The sequence below is a fragment of the Peromyscus leucopus genome, chromosome 3 (genome assembly GCF_004664715.2).
Source record: "Peromyscus leucopus breed LL Stock chromosome 3, UCI_PerLeu_2.1, whole genome shotgun sequence".
NCBI classification, from domain to species: Eukaryota; Metazoa; Chordata; class Mammalia; order Rodentia; family Cricetidae; genus Peromyscus; species Peromyscus leucopus.
In genome coordinates, this window is record NC_051065.1 from 136,308,285 (window position 1) to 136,327,791 (window position 19,507).

Here is a 19,507-nt window from a genome sequence, read left to right on the forward strand (position 1 = left end):
CCAGGTCTCTCTTTAGCCATGCCAAGATGATGCAGAGGTTTCTTCTGTTCCTGGCTCTTCAGGGAGAGGAGAGGAGGGAGGAGAGGGGAGGGGAGGGGAGGGGAGGGGAGGGGAGGGGAACAGATTTCAGAAGACCCAGGTTTCAGCTGTCAGCTCCAATGCGGAAGTGCAATAGGAGTGATACAACGACACACAAGGAAGCGGTCTGAAATCTTGGTGGGGAAATCAGTGAGAAGAAAATTTGAAATAAAAGTCCTTGGAGGCAAAATTCTGTATGTTGCTATAGTGATGAGACTTTTCTGGGGAACAATGAGGGAGAAAAATTGCCGCCACTCAAGGTTGGTATTCAAACCTGAAAGTGATCACATGTGGAGTGTCTGTTTGTCGGGGAATATGAAAACTCTCAAATTTAAGAGTCAAGACAGAAGAAAGAAGGCAAAAACTGAGAGGAAAAAGCTCAGGATCCTATCGGAAAGTGCTTCAGGCATAAGAGAATTGAGACCAATCAGAACTGACAACTCTCCAGACTCATGATTTCTCCTGGAACCCTTAGTGTCTAGAAGAACTCACAAAACTTGAAAGCGGTAAGGGAGGGGTGGGATATTGAAGATACTGAGGTGCATCTTCTGGGCTGGAGGAAGGTTTTTCCATGTCCTTGCCCTTCAGCAGCTGTCAGGTCATTTCTCAAGACCCAGAGAAGAAGGGAGGGCTTCACCAACATCTTCACAGATAACAACCTCAAAACACGTTCTCACGTTGTAAAATAGTCACATGTGTGAATGGTGTAAGTCTCTGCAGTCTAGATTCAGAAATGTGCAAGCCTCCATCCAGAGCGCACTGTGTTTGTGTTCTGCTGCCTTCAGGTATCCAACAGTTTGCATGTGAGGAACAAAGAGGAGGAAGGGTGGACTCCAGAGACAGAGCACGAATAAGCAAAGCAGAGACGGGGGCGGGGGGCAGGAGGGAGGGGGAGACAGGGAAAGATGGAGTAAGGAAAGAAGTTGGAGGAAGGTAAGATGTTGCTGGGCTTGCTCAGTTGAATTGTTTAGCTCCTTGGATCCCTAGAACAATTCTATACATGACAAAAAATCATATGGGCTCTGGTCCTTGGGAAATGAAATGACCAACGATGGGGTGGTTCTCAGTCCCGGAAGCAGAGGAATTCTCCTTGAGCAACAGCACTGTGCTAAAGCATTCAGGGTTTATCACGGAAGTATGGTGGCACAGAAGCGAGGGATTGGCGCGTTCGGCCATCTGGTGAGAGGCAATGTGTCAATCTCCCAGATGGTTTGTGAAAAGAGAAAGACTTGATGCTGAATTGAGATCAGCATATGAAAAGAGCCATGGAATCCCAAATGTAGAAACACACTCTGTAGAGTAGTCTGAAAACTTCACAAAGTACATCCCACTCAGATCTACGATCAGAAAGATCACAGACGAAAGCTTGAATTCTCAGTGTGGAACTGTCTCAATAACGTACATTGCATTTGTTTTCGCTTCTCTTAACAAGACATTGTGGTGTTAGGAAGAAGAAAATCTTATTCCTTTCGCTGCATTCCTTCAAGTTCTCCAACAGTTCTCTACAGGGAGGACCAATGGAATATGGAGGTCCTGATTCAGTGTTTTCAGTGGTCAATATTGTGTGAACTGTATCAGAAGGCTTGGAGATGATCTGCTCGTGGAGTTAAATTTCTAAATAAATACATCTCAAAACCATGTGGATGATGTCCATTATTGATTCTGAAAACAATGTGACAGATTTCCCATGTTCACATAATGCTGGGGTGGTAACACCAAGAGTGTTCAAAAGTAGGAAATTTAGGGATTTCTCATTATTTCACTTTTTTTAAGACAGAGTATACTTACTTACCTTCCACTTTAGCTAGAATCTAATATCATTCATATTGTCTCATATACAAATTGACTTTCAACCTGGGATGTGTTCGTGTGAACAACAACGAAACTTAATTTTTAAACTTCTAATTTTTATTTCATTCTTGATGGCATGATTTTTCTGGCAAATATTTTTTCTTTAACCTCCTATTTCCTTTGTTCCAGTATAATGCTTTTATTAATTTTTTGAGAATTTCATACATGTATGCGATGTATTTTAATCAGATCCAACCCCCACTCTACCCTTTACTCCTCAAAGACCCGCCCTTCCCCCTCCCAACTTTGTGTCTTTTGTTAACGAATTCTTAGAGAATGTTGTACAGTTTGTTTTCATCATATTCACCCCCTTCCCCTCCTCCCTGAACCACCCTTTACTCACCTACCCAACTTTGTGTCCTCTTTGCTGCCCATATATATTTGGATGTACAGTTTTCAAAAATCTGTAATAGCAGAACCACTGTGGGACTAAATGCATGGGGGCAAGTGTAAATACAATTCTGACCTTATATTCAGTTTCCTGTTGAAATGCGATGATAAACTATTACAAAGGCCAGAATACAGTGTGTTTTGCATGGATGTTTTGTTGTCCTTGCTATGATTGTGTTGTTGAATGGTTATCCTCACCCCAGCACTCATCTGCACATCTGTCTGCATGCTGCAAGGCCTGTGGTTAGTCTGCTAGTTTCTTCAGTCTGCTGGGACATGGTCAAGGTGAATGAGAGTAAAACCAAGTTAGACAAGTAAATTTTCAACTGTTAATGTGGTAGGTTGGGGTTGGGGAGGGAGTGTCTAGCTCATGTCTACAGGGAATTCAGACATGCCTGAATAATTAGTATGACAGGAATGACATTGATTGACTTAAAACTGACAAGCTCCAAGGAGAAAATCAAAACATAAAGCACAAGTTTGGCCTAGAAAGAGAGTCTTAATTTCTCAAGAGGAGGGTAAATTTTGAGAGCATTGGCAAAGATGCTGAGGAGGGTGAAGTTAATATCTGGTGGAACAAGAGAGATGGCTAGTCAAAATGGAGAGTCTGGAAGCGCAGAGGTGGTACCCAGGAAAAACGAGGCTTCAGAACCAATGCCCCATGGGACACTGAGTGTCCCATGACAGAGCTGTTTCTCGGGAGCAAGGCACAGGGTATGCTGAGGGCCAGCTGCTCTGCAGTTGGGGTTAGTGTTATACATTCTCTTACAAACTCCAGAAAACAGTGATAAGAACTATTTGGTCACACAACTAGTTCTTAGTACATATTAATAGAAAGAATTCGGGAATAATGGTTGCCTTTAGCATAGGACAGATTGACTACTGACCATAAATATAAACCCAAAGGGAATATTGGCAGTATCATATGTACTAGGCTGTACACTCATTTTTATTAGCAGTTTGATCAATAGGTAAATAATGGAGCTGATGTGATGGTATTTGTCATCTTATAGAAACATCCTGGGACATTTATGCAAAGGAGAAGTCTAGTTAAATAAGCCGTGAGTGCAAGTGACCTCCGTTAACTTGGGTGTGGCAAACTTTACTTATCGAAGGAATGGACTTGAATTTTAATGACAGCCTTCCAGGACACCTGTGCAAATGCACTCACAGACTCAGGGGAAAGAAGGCAAATCTCTAATAAAGCGAACAAAGCGGACTATGTCACCATTTTTAATAGAGTAACATGTACTTAAATGGCGCTTTACAGTTTACAAAGTGCTTTCACAGGTTACCTCATTTAGACTTCACAGTACTCCCATGAGATGGAAGTGATTCAGAGTCTTTTTTTTTTCCAGAGAGGTGATGCGGCTGAGTGGAGGTGAGTGAGCATGCTGCTTTGACAACTCTCCCACCTTCATTCATCAGGAAATGGGTTCTCTTTTTCCCTGACCCAAGGCAAACACTAATTTTATTAAATACCCATCATAAGGCAGGCTCATTCAGAAATTCTTCCTAGAAAAGACTTTCCTTTACAGTGATCAAAATCGACAAAGCCGGGCCACCTCTCGTGGTCGCACGGCTCTCTGCCAGACACAATCCATGCCTTCAAAAATTACCATAGAACAGATTGAGAGCTAAATTTGAACCACAGAATGTTCCACTTAAAGCAGAGACCTCATTTCATTCAGCTCAACTCTAGACAGATAAGATGGAAGACAAGATGAAGGAAGGGCCCCCTCCCTCGCCTTTGTTTCCAGTCACGGTAGGTAGGACACTCTTTGGTTTGAGGATGAGACAATTTATGGGGAAAATGGTATGACAGAGCACGGATGCCTGATGACATCAGTGTCTGGGCCTATTCTGAAGAGGGAGCAGTCGCCTTCTGGGGGCTCTTTTCTGTGAAAACATTTCACTCAAAAAACTCTCAAATACAGACTTTATAATCCCACCGATTAACTGAAAACTGTATTTTTAAAACAAAATGAAAAATAACCATCCCTGGGCAAATGCAATAAGCTTCTTAGAATTGTGTTAGCAGGTCATGTTTTTCTTCCACATCTTTTAAAAGACACTCTAATAAATTAAATAGAACGGATAGGAAAACAAACAAAACCCTTATCTCCAGGTATGCTTCATCTTCGTGAAACCAATTTTACAGAACAGTCAGATATGTAATAACGGGCCTCCCGGGGATGTGATTTTTTATTCAACTTGACATGCAAGTCGTGAGTAATTAATTATGTCTTCTATTTACACGTTGTCAGATAAGAGTACTAAACAGAAGAGCTGGGACCTGCACTGAACGCCACCATTAATCGGTTTAATTTGCAAACCTAATGCAATCAAAAGGAAGACATTAGTGTTAAAATGTTGTTGTCCTTTCTTAAAGGAACAGGCCTGGTTGAAGGAGGAAAGGCTCACAAAGCTAGGAAGCCACAGACTATCAAGTCTACCTGCCTGCTTATGTCTTGGACTGCAGAAGGTCTGATTGTACAATCATTGAGATCAGGCATCTTCCACCCAAGCATATTACAGTTCAGCTCTGTGTAATTATCCAAAAAGTGTAGAAGCATCATGTGTGTGCACCAAACTAAGGAGGTGATGAGTAAAAGCATAAACCTGGTATGTGTGAACTTATAGAACCTGACAGCAGGCTTGGGTCTGGAAACATATGACTGTCAGATTGGTGGGCAAAATGAAAAACCACAAGGAAGATCTTGGGTGATCAAGGACTGTTGCCAAGAAGAACCCTTGACCTATCTCTGTCCAAATGTCAGTGCTCACAAATGGACTTAAGAGTTGATTCTGTCACAGGAGTCTCAAGACACTTCTGAAGCAGGAGGGAGAAAGAGAGAAAAGGTAAGCTAGTGGATATGGAACTGAGAACCATGCCAGACAAAGCAATGTGATGTAGCATTCATCTACACCATGTGAAGACCAGAAGCTTATTTTTGCTCCTTCTGAACATCTCCAAAACTCAGTTTCCCTATTACTGGGACAGTGATAATGATGTAGAAAGCTCTGCAGTGGAAACTACAGAGAAAGTCCTGAGTACTAAGCCATGGTGGCATCAGTGAATACTTCATCACCATTCTTATGAATAAGGCAGTGAAGCTTAGAAGGATTTATCATCTGATTTCTGCTAGTTATTCAGTTGCTTGATTCCTTTGGGACCAACCGATATGACCCTATTTGTAGAAACTTTATTTCTGAGTTAGCATTTGTGTTCACAACTGGCTCCTGATTTCCCAAAGGGATTGGTTCAAGGACCAGAATCTATAAATGGTAGAATCCCTAAATGGTGTAACATCTGAATGTAACCTAGGTACACCCTTCTATATATTCTTAGTAATCTCTCACTACTTATAACAGCTAATTGATGTAAATGCTAGATAGTTGTTATATTGAATTTCTTCTGGAGTAGTGATAGGAAAAAGTGTTGGTACATGGTCAGCAGAGACACGATGTTCTGAATATTTCCAACTTGGGGTTGGACAAGCCCAGAGATGTGGACACCCACAGACAGAGGGCTGACTGTACGGTAGTACTGCTGTATTCACTATTTATTTGAGACTGAAAGCATGTAATTTTAACTCATGGCTTTAAATAAAGAAAAAAACCTGTAGAGGAAATTTCACAATTATAAGAACATATTAACACAAATTATAATTATTATGGTCACAAGAGCAATTTTTAGTCACATCCAAAGGAAATAAATTTGAAAGCATGCCAGCAGTTACAACATGAGTCTGGAAAAATCCATTTATTTCTCATTTGTCCGTAAGAGTGGCTACAGATTAATGTAGAAACAACAGGATCCAGGAGAGTTTAAGTCTAGGGACTAATTTATGGAACTACCCAAGCAACAGAGGATTATTTTATCTAATTAAGACAGAGCGTGCATATTTAGAATTAAGCATTTGCATTTAACAGCAAATTCAGAATTATAAAAGCAATTAAAGCTAAAATGAGGTATGATAATTTTTCCTGCATGCCACTGAAGAGCCAAAGTGCATCTTAATGTGTGCCTGTGTGGCTGCAGAGAAGAAGCAGCAGAGAACACAAACTCTCTACGCTCTCACTTCCAAATTCTTGCCCTCTTCGGCACGTGAATCTATCCACGGGTCTGGATGAAGCCTCCTAGACCTGACTGAGTCTTCTCACCCATCGATTAATCTGGTGACAGTAGAGTTCAGCCTGCAGCTGGCTGCATAATGAACTTGAATTTGTCCCTGATAGTGCTTTATTAAGGTCCTTTGGTATTTTGTGTATTTCCTACATCATTCCACATTAACTTACCTACCTTACTCTCCTTACAAATGTGGTTATGGGTTTTCCCCCATTGCTTCAATCTGAAAGATTTTCCTTAATAATTGCTATCAAAGCTACTGAACAGGACTCACATGGACATTTATGTCTTTATAAAACAGACGCCCCTTCAAGTCTGTGTGCCTGTCCTTTACTAGTGTGCACTGCTCTCTCGCTCATCTGAGGGTTAGTAAGCCACTGTTTCTAGGCTTTTACGGTATTCTGATACAGTATCCCTTGAGATTTTATGTGTCCACGTTACCTTCATTTACAGCACAGATTTCCTGATGACACACTTTATTTCATGTCTTAAAAATGAGCACAATGTCTTCCTTCCTGGAGAAGTTGAGTGCATTTGAGGAAGAGTGCTTTAAATAAACATATATTCTCCCTCAAAAATTCTCCAACCACCCCATATTTCACTCAAAGTTGGGAAACTTACCTACTTTCTATTTAATTTGAGTTTATTTTGTATAATTTCCTGATGTGCTATGAAACAACCCTTGAAGAACAGACTATTCTTTGTCAATCAATGATCTATTCTATTTGAGTGCTACCATGGTGACATCTGTGACGTCAGTTCCACTGATTCTCTGAAGTCATTAAAATGTGTCTTTAGTGTTGATGTGCATGTTAATGAGTGGGGCTGTCTTAACTCTTGTCCTTTTCAGGATTTACAAGTCTTGCAAAGTGTAGTGAAATACACAACCTGCTTCATAATCAATTTGAGTTTGCAAGCTAGTAGTATTTTAAGGTCCTTTCCTATTTTGTACATATTTTCCTAAAATATTACACATTTATTCAGCTAGCCTCATTTTCCCTGTCAATGTAATTATTTTCTTTCTGAGTTGCTGTAGATGAGAGGTTAGGTCTGTCAGCTACTAAGTTAAAATATTTAGCAAACTGGTGGGCACAATAAAAACTCAAGATAAACAAAAAAGCACTGAAGTTTACCTCTGAAATAATTACGGACTTACAGAAAGTTGGAAATAATGACTAGGGCAATGGCTCTGTGAGTAAAAGCTGAGCATGGGTGTGCACATCTGTAACTCCAGCATTGCAGGGGAGGGAACGGTGGTAGGTAGATAGGTAGATACAGTGGGTTCACCTGGGTCACTAGCTTAGTCTACAAGGCAGGTTCCGGGTTCAGTAAGATACCCTGTCTCAAAAAATAAAATAGAGAGTGATAGACGAAAATACTGGAGCTGACCTTTCCCCTGCCCCTACACACAGGTGAGTATACTTGCACACCCACATATGTACACAAACATGCATGCCCCTCTACACATACGTAAGTTGCAAATAAATGTATAGAAAAGGGCCATACACCTTTCACTCCGGTGGTAACAATGTTCCCTATCAAAATAAGAAAATACCCAAACTATGAAACTGTCATTGGTACAATTCATTCAGATTTTACCAACTCTACATGTGCTCATGCATACGTACATGTTGGGGTGCAGGGATACTGACATGCATATATGGCTTAGGGAAATTGCCACTATGATAATATATATACGTATATAAATGTATCCATATCACAAGACTTCCTTGAGCGGCCCTTTTATAGATACATACACCATCTCTCCATCCTTGGTTAAAGAGGACTTGATTCCCCAGCTCCATGACTTTGGTATTTCAAGAATATTACATAAATATAACCAGACCAACTGCCATCTTTTAAGACTGTTTTTTTTTTCAATAAGAATACTTTAATTGAGGTGAAGTTAACTGTGTGCATCAATCTGTATCTTCATTGCCATACACTGAATGGATGTGCCACAGTTTTAACCATCCCCACACCAAAGGGCGTTATTACTGTCTTCAGTGTCTGGCTGGTACAAAATTCCAGGTGCAAGCTTTAGTTTATTGAGATAAACTATGATCCCTCTAATATGGTTAGCTGTTGTTTAAGATAAAAGTTTCAGAATTGGGTGGCAATAGTGAGGAGATGGTAAAAACACAGTTTATAAAATAATGTCTGTCAGTAAGTTCAGGAAGGAAACCATTTGCCCTGGTTTCCCAGAACAGGTCAATTTGTGTCCGCTGTCCAGCATAATGATCTCTTTGCTCACAGAAGTGCTCCAGTTGGTGTGACAAATTATATAATCACTGTGATTCTGATTCTCCAGTGACCCTGAGAGCATTACTGATTTGCCTACTCAGCTGCAATGGGACTGAATTTCAACGGGTTGCTGTCTTGTGGCTCTCCTGTATATCTGTGAGTGACTCTGTGGAGTCTGAGAGATGAGATCCATCTCCTTGCAATGAAGGAGAGTTTTGCCAAAGTTTCTTATGCCTCTGTCTGCTTCTTCTCACATATAAAACAATTCTCTCTGACGGTTTTATAGCTGAGGGCAAGATCTGAGCTCATGCCATAGAGCCATGCCCATGGCTAGTTTCCAGTCCGTAATATGGCTAGGTCCTGAGTCTTCTAGCTTCAGTCACAGGCCCATCCCAAAGGCCATACTCAGTAAACTGCAGGCATACAGTGAGCTTAGCTGGGACCAGCCATTCAGCTCCCTGTAAATCACTCTCTTCAAGGCACAGAGGTCAAGTAAGAAAAAAGTGTCACCCATTCTTTTGTGGGAGGAAGTTTCCTCCAAGGGTGGAAAGCTAGAGTGAGGGAAGGATGCAGGCTGGGCCACTGGAAAAATTGAATGGACAGGGACCCATGACCACCTCAGCTTGTCTTCCATCAAGAGGCCAGTACACCACCAAATGGCACACAGCTAGCACAGAACACAGACCAAACTCAAGCCAACATCTTTCCTTTTTTTTTCACAAGACAGTCTATGCTCTTCAGTTTCTTATGAGGGGATTTGGAATAGAAAAGGAGGAAATAAAGTCCTGCCAATGTAGCATTAATTGCTTTGCTTGTTGTTTAGTTCTTTGACTGCTCATACACACAGACAACACACATATAAGCAATGACCGACCTCCTTACTCTCCAAATCCCTGAGCCCCACTTCATACTTATGATCAATATCTATGATGGTCTATGCCCTTAATTAATGCAAATACATCTGGAAATCTTATATAATAGATCCTTGGACTTATAACTTAATGTAACAAATTTCAGAAAGTTGAAATACACAGGCCTTGAAAATATGTGATACATTTAAGTGAGAAGAACATGCATAGTAGGGCAGCTTAATGATTTTGACTATATATATGTATACACACACACACACACACACACACACAAAACAAGTTTGGAATATACATCTTCAGAGGGTAGTTATTTGGGAGTGATTTAGGAAGAAGGTTTCTTCTTTTTCTGCCTGTTGCTTTTGTTTTTGTGATAGAGAATGTCTACTTTGAATTCTCAATATATTAATATAAAGATATTGTGGCTATTGATACATATCTGACTTGAGCTCCTTCAAGTATTACAAATGAAGAGCTCCCTACTTCAGATCTATGAAAAACCATAGAGTGGAAGGCTAATTGGAGACTTCAGCATAGCAACAAGAATTTCAATAGTCTTCCTATGTTCTCCATTAACCTTCAAAAATGAAAGACATTCTATCAAATCAAGGATTTGAAACAAGCAGGGTAATAGTACACAGGTGAACACAGCTTTAAAGATCCTGTAGGCTTTTGTGAGTTGCAAATACATAAAATATAAATCCAACGATTCAACCCTGGGTACCCTGAATGGTAGCTGCGTTTTAGCAGATTTTGATAATTAACAACAACAACAACCCCACAAATGCCTAAGCTCAATTTTTAGACTAATGTCCAAGGTATTTAATGCTAAGCCCTGACAATCATGTTAGTGAGAAGCTTTTACAATACCAGCATTTCCATATTGCAAATCCCTGGAGTCTAACCACTCTAAGTGAAGCCTGTAGCCACTTGTGAGAGACTAATTAAAAAGTATAATTTGGTTAGGGAAAACTGCAAAGGGAAATTCCCCAGCACAATGCACAATAAGTTTGGCCACAACTTATTTGTAAATAATGGTTTGTATCAGTGCATGTTCATGCAAAGTACCTGCTTTTCTGTCGTATTGTTGAGGGGAGATCCATGTTACTCGATATCTAAGGACATATCACAGACAGCATACAATTTAATTTGTGTGCGGCTTTTGGCTTTGTTGTTTTAGAAAGGATGCCATTGTGTGGTCTGGAAGTTGTAATCCTCTTGCCTTGCCCGATGACCCCCAGCTCAATGCTGGATCCCATGACACCAGACTTGATTTTCCTTGATAGGAAACTTAAGATCTAGAAATGTTAAGCCATTTGCAAAGATGTGTTTCCCCGAATAGGCAATAGAATCAGGAGCTGAAGGTTTTCCTCAGCTACAGATCAAATTTGACTAGAAGGCTCTGTCTTAAAAGAATAATCAGAATTCTGAGGACACCTAAATAATAGGCATTTTCTCATAACGATTTATTATTGTAAATATCGTGGCTATTCTTGGTGTATTTCAGCAAGATTATACTCATTTTTCTTGCTACTGTGAGAGAATACCTGACAGGAAGTGACTTGCAGAAGGAAAATTTTCTTTTTCTTTTAAGGATTATTTTTACGTGTATGCATTGCCTTAGAGGCCAAAAGAAAGTACTGGATCCTGAATATCAGACACTTGTGAGCCACCATGTGGGTGCTGGGGACCAAACCTGGGTCCTCTGCAAGAGCAGCAAATGCTCTTAACCACTGAGCCAGCCCAGAAGGGGAGCTTCTTTTGGTTTTGAGTTTGAAGTTCTAGTCTGTGGTTGCAGGCATGGTTCCCCGGTGGAAGTGTGAGGCAGCAAGTCACACTGAGTCCAAGGCCGGAAAACAAAATCGATAAATGCTGGTACTCAGTTCACTTCCTCTTTTACTCCTTTGCATCGTATCCTGGATGAGACGGAGCCACACACATTAAGGGCAGCTTTTTCCTCCTCAGCTAACCTCCAGGGAACACCATTGTAAGATATGCACATGTGTGTCATGTATCCAATCTGCCATCACATCCTTGCTTTTTATTCCTACACTTCAGTTCTCAATATGTTGCAAAATTAGGTAGAAATCCCTGAGTGACATTCTTAAACATCTTTTTTATGGACCACCAAATGAACTTAAGTTGAATACTACTGGCTAGTCCTTGAGAAAGACAACATGCAGCAAAGTGTCGTGTCCTAATAACACTGCCCCAGGGACATGGGGGACTTATATACATACATTCTTGGAAGTTTCTAGAAAAATTGATTTGATAATGAATAAACATTATAAAACTCGATAAAAACAATTTACTCACTAAAGAATTTCTAATATTACTCTTTAACTTGGTAGATGCAATTTAAATTTTCCACTTTACATTCATTTATTTTTGTCTGTACATGAGGGTGCATGCTTACCATGGAGCACGTATGATGATTGGAGGACAATTTCCCAGAATTATCCCCCTCCTACCATGTGGGTTCTGGGATTAAAGTCGGACCATTGGGATGGACAGCAGGTGTATCTACCTGATAAACTCTTTGGCCAGACCTCCAGGTGGAATTTCTTATCATAAATTCATGGAGTGATAGGAAGCATTGCTTTCAGTCACTAATATGAAAGCATAAATAATTTAGTTACAATTTCACCCTAATTCTGGCTCTGATTGACCAACAAACAAAAATGAAATTAAAGTTATAGGAAACAATTAGAGCTAACCCAGACTTTATCACATGAACAATGAACTAATAGGCCATTCACATAAACCAATCTGCTACAAGATTATTTAAAGACTTTCAGCTCATGAGTGAATATATGCTTTAAATATATATATTTATATTTCTGTTGCTTGAAAATTTAGTCATCTGTTTGTTAAGCTATAGAGTAAAATTTTAGTGATCACAGCATTAATTCAATTAGCATGCTATACTTGCTGTTAATGTTGAAAAAGACACTGTCTATGCTTCAGGATGTGGCTCATATTTAATATTAAATCACAAGATGCTTTCCTCTTATATCTTACATTTCCTCTATTGAACATACATCTAACTATGTTTTTGTGACATTTTACTGTTTCTGTATTTGTGTTCACATTGTACCATTGCAAAGATACATCTGACTGTTAGCCACTCTCCCTGAAGCATTAGTCAATTCTTGGAACCTAATAGATGACCATTAAGTGTTTGGTTGACTGAATGTACTGGACAACTAATCACTCTCCTATAATTTCTCAATGCTTCTATTTTGGTTTGGGGAAAAGATTTATCAATGATGTTGATAAATGTTAAGTCTACTCTGTCAAGAAAATTAAAAGGCACAGAAAATGGACTAAGTACCAGGGGTCCTGATAGGTGAAGGTTCAGAAACACAATGATGTGGGTTCACCATATTCTCATCCATAAACCAGTGATCTTTATTGAGGAAAAAATAGAACAAAACTAAAGTCTCAGTTGTCTGAAAAGAATTTGACATTCATTTATTTTTGTCTGTACATGAGGGTGCATGCATACCATGAAACACGTATGTTGGTTGGAGGACAACTTCCCAGAAAAAAGGAAAAAGGGACATATTTATCATTTGAATCATTTATATATATGTATATATATGCAAAAGGCAAGAATACATACATATACATATATAGATTTAATAGTAAAGGCCTGTGAATGAATTAATTACTAGTGTAAAATAGATTTATCTGGTTTATCACTTAATTTAAGATAGGAACAGTTTTGTCAGGAAAATGAATTGTACTTCATTCTTCATTGAAAAGAGCCTTTTGAAAGCACCACATGAATCCGTGGAGTGGCTCAGGGAGGGAAGCAGCTGGCCACCAACCAGATTGTCTAAATTCAGTCACTGGGACCCACACAGCAAGGAACAAACTTTCTCTGGCAAGTTGTCCTCTTACTCCGCAAGTGCGCATAATAAAATAAATAAATGCAATTTTTAAGTAACCCGTGTATTTGCATACAAATAGATGAGGGCAATCTATCTGTTTTCATCAAATTTCATTTCATTCTCCTGGAATTCATTTTCTTTCAGAAATTACCTGTGTGTATATCATTTGTAACACAGTTCTTGAACTTGAAGATCTCATTCCCGTTTTGATTCTCTCTTTGTGAAATAGTTTCCATAACGTTTATCATTTTTCCTTTCTATTGTCTCAATTTCCTGACAGAAAGGGAAGAAAATCCCCTTTATCAAGGAAGTTCTTCAGCCTTGCTTCAAAATCTTCTGCTTGTTTTGTTTTAAAATACAGAAGACAGAGGAGCCGAGTTGCCTACAAGCATCCAGGAAACCCCCAGAAGGAAAAGGTCGTTCACTGTAGCGTTAGATGCTGAAACAGTTGCCAGATGGGAACACATGGGCGCACCTCTAGTGATGAACTTGACGGCACTGTTTGCAAAGGGGAAAATAATCTGGCACCTGCTTTGGGGGAGCCCTGGAGCCCACATAGAAAAGAAGACAAAAACAACCGAGGCTGCAGAACCACATGAGAGGGTTTTGAAAGTTGGTTTTTGTTGTTGCTGTAATTATAGTTTGTGTTTTCACATCTTCTCATCAACAGCTCATAGAAACCATATGGAACCCTCCAGAATCAATAGTGCCAAGAGAAGAGTCTTTGTTTGGATTGCAAATTGATGTCATTGAACCTGTACACATTCTTATTTCCTCTACTTACGACAGGGTGCAGTTGCTTGTCTCATTTTTGTGATCAAAGACCCAACAAGAAGCAGCTCAGACAAGGAAGACTGCATTTTGGATGACAGTTTACAAAGGGACACAGTCCCATCATAGCAGCGAAGGCAGGATCACAAAGCAGCCACTCACACCACAGCCAGGAGGCAGAGAAGCAGCAGGAAAAGGGGCAAAGAATCCTCCAGGAACCCTCTTCCTCCAGCGAGGCTCCACCTCCTAAAGGTTCCTCAGCCTTTCAAATCAGCACCAGCAGCTAGCAGCATGATCCAGTGGGGGACGTTTTACATTTAAACCACAGCACTCCACAGTCTCCTTGCTTTGGCTTCTCAGGTCAATTGGTGTTAATGCACAACAAAGCTCTCTCACACTTACTAAAGCAGAAGGAGCTAAGACTCACAGGCCCCTATACAGGAGTTGTGTAAGTGACTGGTTATGACCCAGGATTAAATACCACCACAGGAATTACCAAGAGAGCCTGCTGAAAGGGGCCTGTTAGAGGCAATATTCTCACAAAAACGTTTGAGAGCCTCCTACCACTAGGAGTAGTGAAATATTGACCCAGGAGGGATGATAATGATATGGGGGAGTAGCGATGTGGAATGGAAGCCAAAACCACCTTGGGTATGCCTGTATTGACTGCTGGTTTGCTGATATAAGTAAGTTTTAGGTTTTATGGGAACCATCTGCCACTAACGTGTAGACCGTGACTTGCTTCTTTGAGAGAGGGTTCCACGTTACTGTAAGCATGGCTAACCATGATCTATAAATCCTCCTGCTTCAGCCTGGTGAGTGCCAGGTTGACAGACATGCAGCACCATTCCCAGCTTCAATGGCTACAGTTTTTTATGTAGCCCTGGCTAGCCTTGAACTTGTGCTGTAACAACTGTGACCTTGAACTCCTGATTGTACCTTCCAGGTGCTGGGATTACAGGCATGCCTACTTGTCATTGCTGCTTTCAATCTTTTAACTAATTTTTAAAAGATTTATTTACTTTTATTTTATGTGAATGAGTGCTCTGCCTATGTATGTATACCTGTGCCACATTTGTGTAGTACCTCTGCAGACCAGAAGAGTGTCAAAGCCTCTGAAACTAGAGTTGCAGGTGGTTGAAGCTACCATGTGGGCGCTGGGAACTGAACCTGGGTCTCCTGCAAGAGCAGTAAGTGCTGTTGATCATCTAGTCATTTCTCCAGCCCCCAGTTACTGCTTTTTAACTGATAAATTCAAGTAACAGTTTAAGAAGCACTCATGAATAAATGCATAGCTGAGGGCATCATATTTTTGAGAAAAATAACAGGTTTGTATTTCAATTTGTGATTTTAATAATATATTAGTATATGATTGATAAAGGTTTACTATTTATAGTGTAGTGATTACATTATAATTATGACTATTTAACTGTTATAATGATAGTTCTTTAGGCTTTCCTTTTATAGACATATTCGCAAGTCAATTATTATAATATCTCAGAATGCTTAGGAGCTATTTATATAGTGAAGATAAATTTTATCCCGTTTATTAAGTTGTTATCATACTTCTAATGCCAGATGCTAACACACAGGGAAAGACAAAAGTTATGAGATAAAACTTTTATCTCAAAAGTATTTATAGTGTATTTGGATTCATTAGATGAGGACCATTAAATATTGTGTAGTAAGATTCATCTTGCACTGGGATATGCATATGGAAGTGAGACATCGATGGACCCATGGATCTGAACTCATTGAACTATGGGAGAGAAGAAATCGGTCTCTGTAGTCATTGTTGTTAAGCTCTACTGCCACTGACCGCAGCAATGGTACCAACCCAAAGATCCTTTTCAAAACCCTCAAGATTCAAGTCGGTTACGGAAGGAGTACAGTGCTTGCTGTGGGAGCATGAGGACCTGAGTTTAGACCCCCACTGCCTATGTAAAAGGCCAAAAGTGGGAAAACGTGTCTATAACCCCACTCTCTGGCCAGACAGTCTAGCTTAAACAGTGAGTTCAAGTTTTGGTGAGAGATTCTGTCTCAAAAAATGAAGAAGACAAGAGAGTGACTGAGGAAGATACCTGATCTCAACCTCTGCCCCCTGCACATGAACACACTTGCGCATACTGCACACATACATAATATGTACAAATACTCTGCAGTTAATCTACAGTTAAGGAAGAGAGATAGTGTGGACTTTCTCTGGCACACAGTGGTAGTCTTTTCCATCATAATGATCTAAACCAGGAATGTGCTCACAAAGGGAAGGCTCAACACTCGTTACCTGCAAAACCATGCCCAGAAAACTCAAGATAAAATTTTCACAGGAGGGCAGCGGCGGCGGCGGCGGCGGCGCATGCCTTTAATCCCAGCACTCGGGAGGCAGAGCCAGGCGGATCTCTGTGAGTTCGAGGCCAGACTGGGCTACCAAGTGAGTTCCAGGAAAGGCACAAAGCTACACAGAGAAACCCTGTCTCGAAAAACCAAAAAAAAAAATTTTTTTTCCACAGGAAAATGAGACAAATTGGGTGTGCATGTGTGTGTGAGAGAGATAGAGAGAGACAGAGACAGAAAGACATAGGGAGACAAAGATCTCATGGAAGTGGAGAAAGGCAGAAAGACCAGGGATTGTAGGTATTTATCCTGGATAAGAGTATGATGACCATTATCATAACATTCATAAAATTAAACACAGACCTTTAAAAAAAAGTACAGTATTGAAACCCCTTTCAAAGTTAATGATCTTTGATGACATCTCATGTAAGAACAGAAATAAAGAAATGTAGGAGAGAAAGAAAGAAGGAAAGAAAGAAAGAAAGAAAGAAAGAAAGAAAGAAAGAAAGAAAGAAAGAAAGAAAGAAAGGACTCATTCATGCTGGATCTACTAATGAAGGGGCAGGGAACTTCCAGTTAACCATAAAAAGTCACACTTGAGGGAAGACAGACATCAGATTCTGATGAGGTCATAGTCTGCAGTTTGTGTCTTAGTTGACAAAGCACTGATATTGACTGGGTTGATGACATAGGAAGCCATTTTCAGTAAAGGCAGTAAAACTGTGATGTTGGGTTGTTTTCAGTAGGAATTATGGGAAGACACACAAGAGGGAGACACTAAGTAAGCAATCCATTTGATCCACACACAGAAGACAAGACTGGAAGGCTCCTGACTGATGGTAGAGCTTTGATTTTTGTTTCTAGCTGTACAGACATGCTTACCATCAACACCAACACATAATTCTAAGTGTTCCATGACCAGCACCAGGTATACACCACATCACTTGTGCAGATATCATCTCCTGAGGCACAGTGTCTGGCTCAGACAATCAGAGGCACCTTGTTAAATGGATTCATAGCTAAAGCATGGACGAGCAATGATGCACAATGCCTTGCATGCTCAACCCCTTCCAGATTCCCCCAGTGAAAATGGTTATAAACCAGCATATCATACATGCCTCAATCTTCCCACAGCTTATATTCACCTGAATTTTAGAAAATATGAGCCAAGAGGTGGTGGCACATACCTTGAACCCCAGCACTCAGGAGACAGAGGCAGGTGGATATCTGTAAGATCGAGGTTAGCCTGGGTTGCAAAAAGAATTCTAGGGTAGCCAGAGCTGTTACACATAGAAACCCTGTCTTGATAAACCAAAAAGAGAAAGAAAGAAGAGACAAGAAACATAAAAATTGCAGACTAAGCTTCAGAGTTGAATATATTTGACTTATGCTCTTTGAAATATTTGCTCACATAGAGGATATAAATATGAACATTAATAAATTTTAGTCATAATTAAATCTATGGAGATTTTTACAGGAGATGGGAGAATAGTTTGTGTCATACCCATGGACCATTTTAGGTTGTATCATTGAGATCTGGTAGATGATTTGACATTTAATAATGGATTGTTTTAATGTTCATGCCACCATGTACATGGCTGTATCTATTTTATTGGTTCTTGTTCAGTACTTTGAGTTAAAACCTCAAAATTATAAAGTGCTTATACTGTATGCCTGATGCACCATGTAATACACCAACTACAAAATTCATAATATTATCCTATATGCCTAATTTAGCACTTCTAACATCTCATGTTAACTGTCTGGAAATGTGATTCAATCAAAGAGCATGTGCGGAAAAAGCTTAGGAGATTGAGGCTGAGTGGCATTCAGTTTATAGTTTCCTTTTTCGGCTATACTTTATACTAAAAATGAAGCAAATGCTACCCTTACTTGAAATTAATAACAGATTATTTTCTCATTAGTGTAATACTTATTTAAGATTTGTCAGTGTATGTGCGATGATGTGCAGATCATAATAAACATTTGCTGGCAAATGTTGAGATATACACATATTATGTAAAAGAGCGTGGAAGTCTATTAGAGTCACTAAGATACCACCATGCTATCCCTGACTGAATTTTTCTTATTCCATTATCATGTCTTTTCCATCTCTTCTCCCAAACTAAATAGTCTCATTTCTAGAGTTGCCATGCACTATGAAGCAAAAACCTGAAGTTGTTCCGAAGGTTAAATGTAACTCAGATCTCTCTCTCTCTCTCTCTCTCTCTCTCTCTCTCTCTCTCTCTCTCTCTCTCTCTCTCTCTCTCTCACACACACACACACACACACACACACACACACACACACACACAATCTCTTTGCTGCTCTCAGGAAAACATGTGCCTCAGTTTTTCATCTTAAGCTCATGAAGAGTGCTGCTGCCTAGACATCTTAGTTGCTGCAGAGTCTAGCAAATGGTTTTAAAAAAGTTAATCATAAAAAAAAAACCCAGTAAGCATAATATACCTGTGGAGTATACTAAAGAAAAGCCTCCTACAGGGAAAACATGAAGCGGCATCTCTTATTTACCAGACTCTAAAATAAAATAATGACTGACAACTTGAAAACTGTGTATCAAATACAACTCAAAGCTTCACTCCTGTACTCTCCCGGTATTTCCCCCTTTCTTTTCTTTCTTTCCCTGCGATCTGGGAAGACAAGAAGAAAATAGAGAGTATTTTAAACTGATGCTGTCAGGGATTCATGGGTCCTGTTCACTGTAACCTTGGGGAGCATTCATAATTAATGGGCATATAACCATGAAGTGAATCCTTAATGCGGGAACGTTTACAGTCATTAATGTGGCGACCTCTCCTAGCTAGGTATCCGGGCAGTGCTGAAAGGATAGCTCCGGATCACCTGCGGACATCCTTGAGTCTCTGGGCCAAGACGGGAAAAGGGACCAAATAACTCAGGACAAAAGCAGACCCTCGAAAGCAGGA

General features: G+C 40.0%; 1 protein-coding gene across 2 annotated transcripts in view; it reads right to left on the reverse strand.

Moving 5' to 3' along the window:
- Ptpro (protein tyrosine phosphatase receptor type O) overlaps positions 1–19,507 on the reverse strand; it is a 209,692-nt gene that overhangs the window by 188,879 nt on the left and 1,306 nt on the right. The gene's annotated exons all lie outside the window — the stretch shown is intronic.